Source organism: Phasianus colchicus, chromosome 1 (assembly GCF_987193195.1).
Source record: "Phasianus colchicus chromosome 1, bPhaCol1.hap1.1, whole genome shotgun sequence".
NCBI classification, from domain to species: domain Eukaryota; kingdom Metazoa; phylum Chordata; class Aves; order Galliformes; family Phasianidae; genus Phasianus; species Phasianus colchicus.
This window is the reverse complement of record NC_143436.1, coordinates 68550964-68563139: the sequence shown is the minus strand read 5'-3', so window position 1 is coordinate 68563139 and position 12176 is coordinate 68550964. Positions and strand designations below refer to the sequence as shown.

The following is a 12176-nucleotide window of genomic DNA, read 5'->3' as shown; positions in this document are numbered from 1 at the left end:
GTTTATAAAGTACAAAGCCCAGTTTGCTTCTTTTTTTTTTTTTTTTAAACAAACAAGCAAACAGAAGATCCAATTAAGCTATTTTTAGTTTCCACTGCTCTTTCTTACCAAACCTCAATTTGTACCCACTCTTCTCCATAGAAACACAGAGGACAGGCTGTATGTTCTGGAGAGCTTTTTGCTGTTGGAGTTACAGAGGGTTAAGGATTTAGAAGTTTCTAGCAGATCTTACTAAAAAGAGCCTGGTGGTTGCTGGCATTTCTAATATTTATTGAATAGCTATGGAAGTGTACAGTACCAGGTAACATTAAGAGGCCAAAATAGCTTATTAAGCACAATTACTCAGCAAGCATTCTAAATCTTGGACAGGACTCAATGTTTCTGCTGATAAGATAATAAGCAAATAAAGACCTAAAAACCTAGAATTATCCAAAATATACAGCATTAATGAGTTCAAACACCCAAAACACAGCATTCAAATTAAAAAAAAAAAGATATCATTAAAAAGAGAATGAAATTAGAAGTGTTTTTTTTTTTCCAATTGTGCAAGTTGAAAAATCACATTAAGCATCGATGTCCAAATTATCAGTGTTGTTTCTGAGCATCTTTATCAAGAAGAAATCCATTCCTCTAAAGAAGATGTACGATTTTAGCAATTTGGGGGATTCACCATTCTGTGGTTTAGACATCTTTACCACAGTTGTACATAAAGCCTTCTTGTTTTTAACACGTAAAATAGAGATAAGCACAACCTAGTTTTGCATGATGCATATAAAATGCACACCAGCTTAAATAGCAGTGCAAGTCCCTGGGATGTATGCATTACTGAAAAGGTGACAATGAAGTCCTATTCAACAGGAACTAATTCACATTCTTAATGTGGCACATGTCTGTGTGTTTCCTGTGTTCATGAGGCTTTGATCTCCAGGAAGTGGTGAGGCCACAGCCCTGCCCAAGATTGATGTACTCCACTGACATGAAATTCTGATCACATCTACTAAGTTCTCCATTTTTCTGTTTTCATTTTGCTTAAGGTTTCCACAACATATTTTAATTCCAACAGCAAACCAATCTTTTAAAAATTATTTTAGACAAGTAAACATCAAGTTTTCTAAGAACCTCCGTGCATTTTAGTCATCTAAAGAGTCCTATTCCTGTACTTTCTCATCTCTATTATAGAAACAACTTCCAGTCTCACCATACCTCTCACTAGGTGACTGCATATTAACATTTATCACAATACAGAAAAAAAGGTTCCAGAACCAACATACAATCTCCCTTTTCCTGCATCTTCTCCCTTTCTTCTTTTATTGTATAAACAATGCAGCCACTGGCATAGACAGAGGTAAACGCAATAGCAGAATAGAGAAATACAGTGTCTGAAAACATATCCTGCTTATAACACATCCAACATATATGTTGGGAAGGTTACAACAATTATAATTGATAGGACATGGGGGAATGGTTTTAAACTAAAGGAGGAGAGATTTAGATCAGATCTCAGGGGGAAGTTCTCCACTGAGAGGCTGGTGAGATGCTGGAACAGCTTTTCTAGAAAGGTTGTGGATGCCCCATCCATGGAGGTGTTCAAGGCCAGGTTGTACGGGGCCCTAGGCAGCCTGGTCTAGTGTTTGATCTAGCAGATGGCTAGATCTAACCCTGCCTGTGGTAGGGGGTTGTTGGAACTAGATGGTCTTTCAGGTCTCTTCCAACCCAAGCCATTCCATGATTCTACAATGGTTATCTGGGGGGAAAAAAGTATGACAACGGGCAAAGTAACAAAACTCACAAGAGCAGATTTTCAGCACTTCACAGTCCCGCTTCTCAACATATCTATATCCACTCAAAACCAGAAGAACTTGACTGATCAAATCTTTATCAGCTTAGAGTGGAATGTTCTTCTGTAAGTACACATAAAGGCACCCCACAATCAGTCCCTTGAAAAGGCACTGCCTTTCAGAACCAGTTGTGCTCTGCAGAGATGCGGTTGCATGTCTCTGAAGGGCGCAGACAGGGAGTGGAAGGATTGCAAAGCAGATCCCAGACTGCTGCTGAATCCCTAAAAGACACCTTCAATTCTGCAGTCTACAGTCTGCATGCTGATACTGGCAAAAGAATAACAGATTCCCTGACCTAAAGATCACAGTAAATCACCTTCAGTGCTTTTGTACCGTAACTTAAATTCAATTGCGGTTTCCTCCCCAGCACACTGATCAGCCTGAACTTTGTCCTGGCACAGTTGCTATCACTGCCTGAAATCTCAAGCACTTAAAACCTGTGCGTACACAATGAACACTATCAATGTTAGTAATACTGTGATTTTTTCTGTAAAATGACATTTTGCTGCACATGGATTACAAGAAGAAAAGTACAATCAACATTTTGAGCTCCTATTTCCATCCCCAGCCAAGCTCTGCTTGGAAAGGAAGCAGTTGCTTTCACTGAAATATCCACACCCTTTGTAGGTGGTCAAGTCTGCTGCCCCTTATGTCCTCCCAGGGGAATGAAGAAAAAAATCTGTGCATGCAAAGATACGAGTTTCCAGTCCTCTATGTGGGAGTAGTCCATGGAAGAGAAAGCCTTTAATTAAAAACAACTTTGAAGCCAAAGCCCTGCTTGTTCAATTTTTCACAGTCCTTGCTTATAAAAGCTCACTGGGATCCTAGATATGGTAAAAGTTGAAACATTTAGGCCAAACTAACACAACTAGAAAGCTTTCAACGTTAGTAATACCTAGTATTAAAGCAATATTAAAGCGAGAAAATGTAAATACTGTAGTCTCGGGATATACAAGCTATTACTGAAATATGCATTTCCACAAGGTTAATAATGCACATTCAACTATGGCATAAAGCTGAACTGCAATCTCATCCCTCTTACCAGCAAAAGAAAAAAGCTAGAGAACAGTATCGCTTTATCTGAATTCCACAGCTAGGCCTGGGGTCGTGCTGTTTCCATGTGCAAACACCATGTGGCATATCCTGTGCTTTGCTGACAAGAAGCAATCTAATACTATGCTTCTGAATCCTAAACAAACAATACTGTAATCTACTGTCAGCTGCACAGTAACTGCTGCACTCTGTCAAAACATACATCTAGGATATACATGCTAAGAAAACCTGCAGGAAAAAAGATCAGATACCAGCCTTGCTGGAGTTCTCCACTTTCTTCCACCATGCCATCATCCCTCAAACATCATGCTGTAAGTACAAAAGCACTCAGGGATTGGAATTCTTAACTCTGAAACAGAACATAAATACATTGCTACACGATCAGTTTTAAAAATATTACTTAGAATAACAGCGTCAGAACACATATGTATCTGAGCAGCACAGTTTCAAGCTTGAAACTCAACTGCAGCTGATAGTACTTCAACTGCCAGAAGTGACAGGAAAGCTTCATAAAACAGTATTTCAGACAGCAATGAATGACAAAACAGGAAGCAGCTCAGTAGGGCTATATCCTCTGGTAAGACAGACCAGGAGCAAGACTTTCTTACAGGCACACTGGACACTGCTATATTATTTCTGGCCTCCTGGAACAGATTTCATAAGACGTGATGCACCAGAGCTCCCTTCTCAGCAGCAAAAGGAGGAGGTATTCAAGGATAAGCACTGATTATCAGTGCAACACACCCAGGGATGGATGTGGCCACAAGCCTCTCCTGCACTCAGGCTCTTCTGTGGGGTGGGAGAGCTACTCTGAACACTGTCACAGCTGAAAGTCCTTCGCAAAGACCCCAATATCTTCTTACGGACTCTAGATTTGGATACTGGACCAAAGGATGATGAAGAATAGCTCAGTGCAAGTTCTACACTTTCCTTTGTTCAAACAGCCTCAAACTCCATCTTTTACTTATGGTAAGTAATTATGTGAGATGAAGGCAGGGCTCCTTCCTTCTGCTGAGGTGTTATGAGGCCAAGGAAACAGTGTACCTGAGTTGGCAGAGGAAACTAAACAGATTTTAATTCTATAAGCTTGATAATTAAAGGCACTGTCGTGGTATGAAATAATCTTCAGTTATTAATACTGCTTACACAGTTTGAATTTTAAAAATCCTTTCAAAAATTCATACACTATCTTGGCAACAAAGATCACAAGTCTGGAAGCTAACAACATTGGTATGGCAAAGCACAGGGAGAAAAGTGTGCACTGGGGTCTCCAGTACAGCAGAAGAAAGTACAGCAGAGTCACTTCTTAAAACATTCTATTAAGACTAACGGTGACTAAAATGGGACCAGCTGTATATCCCTGCATGAGCTACTCAGAAAAAAGAAAAAAAAAAGAAAGCTTTATGCTAACTTTTACAAAAAAGCTGAAAACAAATAAAAAAATCCATCCATTTACCATTCCCAAAAGCACTAACCCAAGGAGAAAAGAAGCCTAAAGACTGATGCATCAACACATTAAAACTGAAAAACCAATTCACTGGTAATATTTTATACATTCAGTATTTCAGTATACTTCAGGGACAGCAAGTTCTGAAGAAACCAAACTCCAAAGCAAAACAGTGCATCAACTTTGTTTTAGGATACACTTTTGAGAAGCACTGGATCCAGTTCCAGAAGTTTCTCCAACCTAGATTGCTCCAATTTTTACTTGCTGGTCAGTATGTAGGGCCAAGTTAATACAAACACATCCTACGACAGTTTGAAGCAAAGAAACAAAGCCATACTACAGTTGAACTGACTTTTTTTTTTTTTTTTTTTTTTTTTACCTGAAACAACTTTTAAATCATGGATCAAGCAGGACCAAATGTTGATATGAATTATCACCAGGAATAGTTATTAAATTCTGATTTCTGCATCCAAAGAGCAGTCAGGACAGATAAACAATCAGTCTGTAGGGCCAACAGAAAAGCCTTAAGATTTCTTGCCTCTGCTGACACTTCTGATGATGCAGGATGCGAGAAAATGCAGGACAATAGAATAGTGGTGTTCACAGACCAGCTTTTTTTTTTTTTTTTTCCTCTTTTAAATGGCTTGCAGAGGTCAAGCTGCTCTTTATAGAACAGGACTTTTGCCTTGAAGCCCAAATGTAGTTATCTAATCTATGGTTAGTTTTAGCCCTGAAGTTGTCTCTGTCAGACCAAAGTGCCAAGGATGTCGCCTTGGCCCACACACAGCGGTAGAAAGTGCTCATTGTCTCAAAGGGTGGAGCCCACCACAGAACAGCATTATTTCCACCCTCCCTGAAAGACAAATGGGTTCACCCAAAACCTTCTGAAATAGCACAACACAAAGAAATTTCGGTTAACGCAGAGCTGATGAGATCTACACAGAACTTCCTTAGCCTGGTTTATGTGCTGCGGCACTACTGCCAGCTCACTTGGTGTGGGAAGAGGCTGCAACCTCAGCAAGGAAGCTCACCTGAACCTCATGCACAGAGATCTGGCCTCAGAGCTGAGCACAGACAACAGTAAATCTACCGCATTAGTCAGACTACAGTCTCAATATTCAGCTAGTGTTGGCGCTCCAAAGACTACAGACTCCAAATCCCCTGCATGACTCCTGAGAGAACACAAAGACTGGTTAACAGGCTGTAGTAACTGATTATGCACAGGTATTTGCTCACTGCAGCAAGAGAAAGCTAAACACAAAGCAAAGCACTAAAGCACAATGCAAAGCTTAATTAAACATAGGAAATCCTAATTCAATTACAATCCAGTTTGGCATAAATCACTGCCCATGGAGTTTATCGTTTAAGCTGCCGAACAAGCACAGCCCTGCTCTCACTTAAGAGAGGAGTCGGTCCAAGTAGGCCAAAAGTCAGCAAGTGCAGAGTGTGAGATGCAGTACTGGGATACATGCAAGTTTTGTTAAATAGTGAAATGAATGTCATGAAAGCCAAACAGAGCTGTTGTGGGAGCACTGCAGCACTCAGGCTGAGCTTAGAGCTGGAGAATTCTGCATCAGAAACACTAGCCCAAGTATATCAAGACATGCACAGCTGAGCCTACAGCATATCTTTGTGGTTTTGTCGAGGAAGGCAGTTATAAACGTGTTTAAGAACTATTAATGCTTTATTTTATTTAAAAAACAACCTCGTACATCTACACTCAGACTGCATGGGGCTTTGAGCAACCTGATCTAGCTGTAGGTGCCTGTGTTCAGTGCAGGGGAATTGGATTAGACGACCTCTAAACGCCCCTTCCAACTCAAATGATTCTGTGATTCCCACTAACTTTCAATTTAATTTTAGAAGCTCTGCTTGTCTTTTCCTGTGTTTACGCAAACAAGGCAATCAGCAACAGCCCACACCAACACTGGGGATTCTCAGTGCATCACAGGCTGTTTCCTGCCCCTCTGCTCATGCAGAATCAATTTGCATTTCTGTGCACAGTAGGAGCACTGGAAAGATGAATTTCTTCAAGCCGCTCTATGGATTATTTTTTCCTTTCCTGAGACATTGCTTCTGTTTACTGAATAATCTTGCTTAATGTTTACTGAATAATCTATCTAATTTTCCACTAACAAACTAGGCCCCAAGCCTAAGGAGGTTTCAATATGTGCTTAGCCTGGAACGTGCCAGCAGATTCATAGGAAAATAAAAACATACATATAATGCCTCTTGAGATCAAGTATCTGACTGCAAACATCTTTATACAAACATCTTTAAAATCCAATCTTTCTCCGAACTGGGACAGAAGTGAATCAAAATTAGAAGCCTCTGAAAATACATTCTGACATCACATCAAATAACTGTGCTAAAACCATGTAGTTTCACTTAATGAGCTACTGAAAGTGTACAAGCGCACACATCTTGCCCACACTGGTTTAAGACATCCTTACTAATAACCCAGGTTGATGGGAAAGCCTGAGGATGAAACAAAAAGCTGAGAAGTTTGGTTTCGTTCACAAAAGTTGTTAAAAAAACAACTATTTTTTTCTGTTCTGGAATAAAAAAAACTTTGCTGTCGAATTGGACAAGACCACTCTGAAAAAGTAATTTCTCCCCACCACAGAGCTGCATATCATCACAGAATATTTGCTTTCAGATTAATTCTGGAATCTTACCTTTTTGTTTGAAAGTACATGGGTTTTTTTCTGTGCATGTGAAGAAACAAAGCCATGTTACAGAATTCTTTATGCAAAGCATAATACAGGCGTTACAGATAACAGGTGTCAGATTTGTTCAGCTCTGTAACAAGAGGTGTGGTTCTACACCTTCCCGAAGAAGCTTTAAGACATCAATTAAATGTCTTCTCAGACTTAGGGAAGGTTAATCAAATGAAATATTAAATTAATTTTAAAAATACAAAGCTAGACTTAAGAGTGAAGTGGAAAAGGCATTCGTGTTTCTCTTCCTATTTAGTGATGAAATATCTGATTTACTTGAAAGATATTAGTGTTATTTTTGCAGTTTTGACTAATGGGATAGATTCTGACTCCATTCAATGGTTATTTTTATTTCCTCAATATATTAATTACTAAAACCCATTTCCTACACAAGTAAAATTAAAGGTAAACTTCGCTTCCTGAAAGCCTAGAATTCCCAATTCTAAACGTTCTGAAGCTATCTTTTGTAGGAAGTAATGTGCAGAATTGCTGAAACTTAATGGAAAAGGAGAAAGAAGATCGTAACAGAACTACATACCTCCAAAAGCAGCACTGCCTTCTTGCCAGAGAAATGACTACCATGCATTGCAATTAGTGCAGAAATCAATACTACGTTTGTATTTGCTGGCTGGTAAAACATTTTCAGTCATTGCTATGCAAACACAGAAATGTTCAGCTGTTATTAGTTCCAAGTTTTAAAAGTAATATGCACATATTTTTTTCCTTCAAATGTGTAATGACCACTTAAGCAATGCTCATCACATGAGCTCTGTGTCTTGCTACTCTGAAGATAAGAATACTGCAGAATTCTATAGAGACCGATATGTCAATTAAAAAAAAAAAAAAAAAATCACACTGTGATCTCAAAAAGATTTTAAAAACTTTAAAATTAAATCCATAATCCCATTAGTTTTCTCCATTCTACAGAAAAAAGCCTTGCCAGCAAGTGGAGCAGTGAGAGGATGCAAACCTAGCCAAAGCGCAGTTAACTCATGAACAGATAAATGAAACAGTTTGCTTGCAACACTAAGGGCTGGGATCCAGCAACCTATGTCCCAAACGATAAAGAAAGAATCAAACATTTTTGAAGCATAAAGAGTGGCTTTCCTGTCTCTGCACGTAAATAGCATTTCCACACAGCACCCTCCCCATCATTTATCATCAGTAGTTCTGCCCTTATCTCCAGGCATATTCTCCCCATTTACACTCTATTTCCAGTTTGCCCAGGGTTAGCAAGAAAATGCAGGATCCTAATTCTGAAAAAGTTGAAATATATACATTTTTAAACATAAAAGCAGTGTGTTTCCTCAGAAACAATCTACAGAAACAGAAATAGAATAGCATTCAACTTGGAATGCATTTGTGACGTTTTTACTACAGATTCTACAATTGTGAATTCGTTTAAATCTGAATACAAGGCCTGAGTTTTATATAATGACAAATTTACACAGAACAGTAAAAAGAAGGAGGAAAAAAATAACCATTAAGTGAAACAGCAAGAAATTACACATGATAAAAATGTGAATGAGTCACAAAAAGGAAGGAAACAGATGCACACACCATAATATCTTCAACTTCAGCTATGGTATCTCACCGGTCAGAACAAGTACAAGGTCATTATAAAGCTGCAACAGTTAGCAAGGGAACAAGAGGTGCATTGTTTGGTGTTCAGTTCTGGAGTGGGGAGGAGGGGTTACAGAGGCTGAAGAGATGAAAAGCATTTTCTGTAATCCAAAGAATGCAGCAAAATTCAAGGATCCCAGTGATAACACTGTCATCATTTTTTTTTTTTTCCTGTAAGGACTCAATCCAAAGACAGGATGAAAGGTGTATGTGCAGTAAACTGAAACACACGAGAGAAGCAATGAAAATGAGAGCTGCAACACATTTCATTTGAAATTATTTCTCCTCTCAATGAGAATTTCCCCAAAAGTCAGAGGAAAAGCACTCTGAGTCAGAGCTCCTTTTACACAGTGTCCAGGAACTTGTTCTACCTCTTCACTCTTTTCAGTAGATTAGCTGAACAGACTGGAACAGAGAAAAAAGAATACTAAAAGAGATCAATGAACAAGATATTTTCTGATTCGTGAACCAGGACTTTCTGATGGAAACAAAATTCCACCCTGATTTACATGGCAGGAAGATAGATCTAGGGGTACTTCATCCAGAATTTTTGAGTCCATACAGTAGAAACACCTCTTAACTCGGGAGGGTCAAAGACACCTGCACTGTGTACTCCTGCACAATGTAAGTCACAAATCACTCAGTAGTTACTCAGATTTGCAGGACACAAGTGAAGTCTGAATGCTTAAACACACAGAAAATGTGGCGCTGATGCTTATTAACAACAAGAAATTGAGCTGTTTTACATGACATGCACAAAGAAATACAAAGTGAGAAACTAATTCATTTGGAAGAACACATCTCTCATCATCCTTATCATCCTCCTCGAAAAAACTTCCACTTCTTTTACAATCTGAGATGAGGGAACCAAACCACAGAAACTATACAAAATGAGTCAACTACAGATTTATATGGGGGTAGAAAGCTTTTTTTCTAACCTTTATGTTTCAACTGACACTGAATAAAAGTGATATTTTTTTTTTTTAAGAACAAAGATCTATTTGACTCCATGATTTCAGGAGAAAAGTGCTTTAATAAATTGCATCCTAACAGCTGTTTCTTTGTCTTACATCCTAAAACAGACAGCAAACTGAAGTAACAGTAAATTACAATAGTGATGCTTATGAGGTAAAACTATTGGTTTACTCCTAAGAAGTAAGGTACACAAGTAACTTCCCCATGTGACAATGGGCAAGCATCATCTTGATGAAATTTCTGCATGCCCATATATCCTGCTGTGGTACAATAATGTAACTCAAAGAGTATAGCTTGCATGCCTCATTGTGAAGTCACAGATAAAGGAGTGATACTCCAGTTATCTGGCAGCTAGCCAGGGACTTCCTCCACTGAAAGGAATTTACTCAGTAGCACTCACAACAAACGCATAGACAAATTTAACTATGTTCCGTTCACAGAATGTAGAACATAGAACATAGAATGTAGTGAGTCTCCCATATTTGCTTCACCATCTTAATTTACAGCACAGAACAGAGGATTCAAACCAATGTGAATAATAATTGCCAGTGCATAATCTGACAGTATATATTTGTATAGCATTCATTTAATTCAAAGTTTCTACTGTGTCAAGAATTAATCACATTGTCATAAAAATCATCTGGTACTACCTTCTTTTCTTGTCATCTCTTCTGGATTTTTGGCAGTATCTCAATTGCCAAACTGAGGATATCTCCTTACATCCAGCATTATATTTTAAACACACATACACACATCACCTGCACGAAGAGGCAGCTGCAGTGTGCTGTCTCAAAACCTACATACAGCAAGATGCTGACTGCCTAACAAGAGGCCACCAAGGAGCTGTTGCTGACAGAGAGCTGTCCAAGAAGGTCTGACAACTAGGAGCCAGTGACAAGAGTCTCCTCTCATTCAGGGCCCTCTCCTCAGAGGCAGGCTGGCATCAGGTCTTCTCCACTCACAGGTGGAGAGGAAATACATATGAGAATCACATCATCATATGAATAGTAAACTTAGCAGGACCATGACAGGCATGCTCCAGAACACAACTACCTTGAGAAAGCAAATGTTGCACAGAACAGGGGAGCTGGGATCTTGCTCAGATGTCTAACTTGAGGAAGTAAGTGATGTCAGTATATCCACACACACTTTTAAGCTCTAGGGTTCTTGGTGTGCTTTATGTACAAACATTTTCAGGAAGGAGAAGGAAAACTCTTTATTTGAAATTTGTCATAACTTCTTACCTGCAAGTGAAGACAGATGGAGATATCTGGTTATGCAGAGGACTTAGTGCAATCTGCTGCTTCAGGCATAAGGGCCAGCTCTGCTGACAAGGTCACTTGCTGAAAAAAAAGAAAAGAAAGAAATGTTATAAATTAGTATAACTATCTCAAGAGTGAAGCTATAGTTCTCCACTCTTCCCTTTACTGCTTTTGAAACAAGTGCTTCCCCAGCAAGGGTGGACAGATTAAGAAAAACGTAACGTAACAGCTACATAAAACTAGAATTTCTTTTTTTTCAAATAGATTAAAAGGAACACAGAGTATTGTATTTAATTTGCTACTTTTTTTTTTTTTTTCAGGTGTGACATCTTCCTGCTATAAATAACTAAATGTGGTAAACAGCATTTCATCAGCTTTCCAGAACGTTATGAAATACCGAACACTACACCAGGTAGTCATGAGCATCTGCCACTGCTATATTGTAAATATAAGAGATTGTGAAATAATCTTCTTTCCTAATTTTCTTCTTCAAGAAAATAATCCTCAAATTGGAAGTCTTCCAGATACAAAAACCCCTGTGTGCATACAGACTGTACGAACTGCATACACTGCCTCCCTTGTAGTGGTAGATCTCAGTTAACATATGCATACATAAGGAATCAAACAAAGTAGGCAAAAGGTAACAAATCCTGAGCAGCTGACTAAGACTAATATTAATCAGCTTGCAAGGGCTGCTTACTACAATTATGTTTAACAGCATGATGGTGCCAGGCCTACAAACATTGCTTAATACTATGCCATAGCCAGGGAGAACGTGTGAAAAGTGGTCATTTTTAAACCTCTGTAGAAGAGTTTCTGAATAATACTTCAATTGAACATATATGTTATATTGAATGCTAATTAGAAACTTCACTCTGACAGCAGTGTATATTAGCTCTAAAGTAGAGAAGCTTCCCTTGCATCTTTTAGCCTGTCCTCTTCCACTGCTGTGAGTCACCAAATACTGCCAAAGCAAACTGTGTTTCCCCTAGTACTTGCCATAGATTCAATAACCAGCAACTCCAGCATAAGCATGTTGTAAATGGCCAGAAAACAACAGGAAAAAACCTCTTAAAGATTTAGAAAGGAAAGACTGGTATATTGTAATACTAGACTACAAGTGCAATGCACTGAAGCCTTCCGGGAGTAATTACTGCTCCCACCATGGCCCAAAATTTCTAAATAGGATGTTTAGGACCTCCAGAGATTTAAGGCACACGTACAGCCTGAATACTTATCTTTCATTCACATAGCAATA

The 12176-nt window shown here is 38.8% G+C and overlaps 1 protein-coding gene across 2 annotated transcripts in view; it reads right to left on the bottom strand.

The window, feature by feature from the left end:
• Positions 1-12176, bottom strand: part of RASSF8 (Ras association domain family member 8) — a 78828-nt gene that overhangs the window by 28147 nt on the left and 38505 nt on the right. For both annotated transcript variants that reach the window (XM_031597168.2, XM_031597169.2), the window contains exon 2: positions 10901-10999. The gene's annotated coding sequence lies outside the window, so the exon portion shown is untranslated. The remainder of the gene's footprint in view (positions 1-10900; positions 11000-12176) is intronic.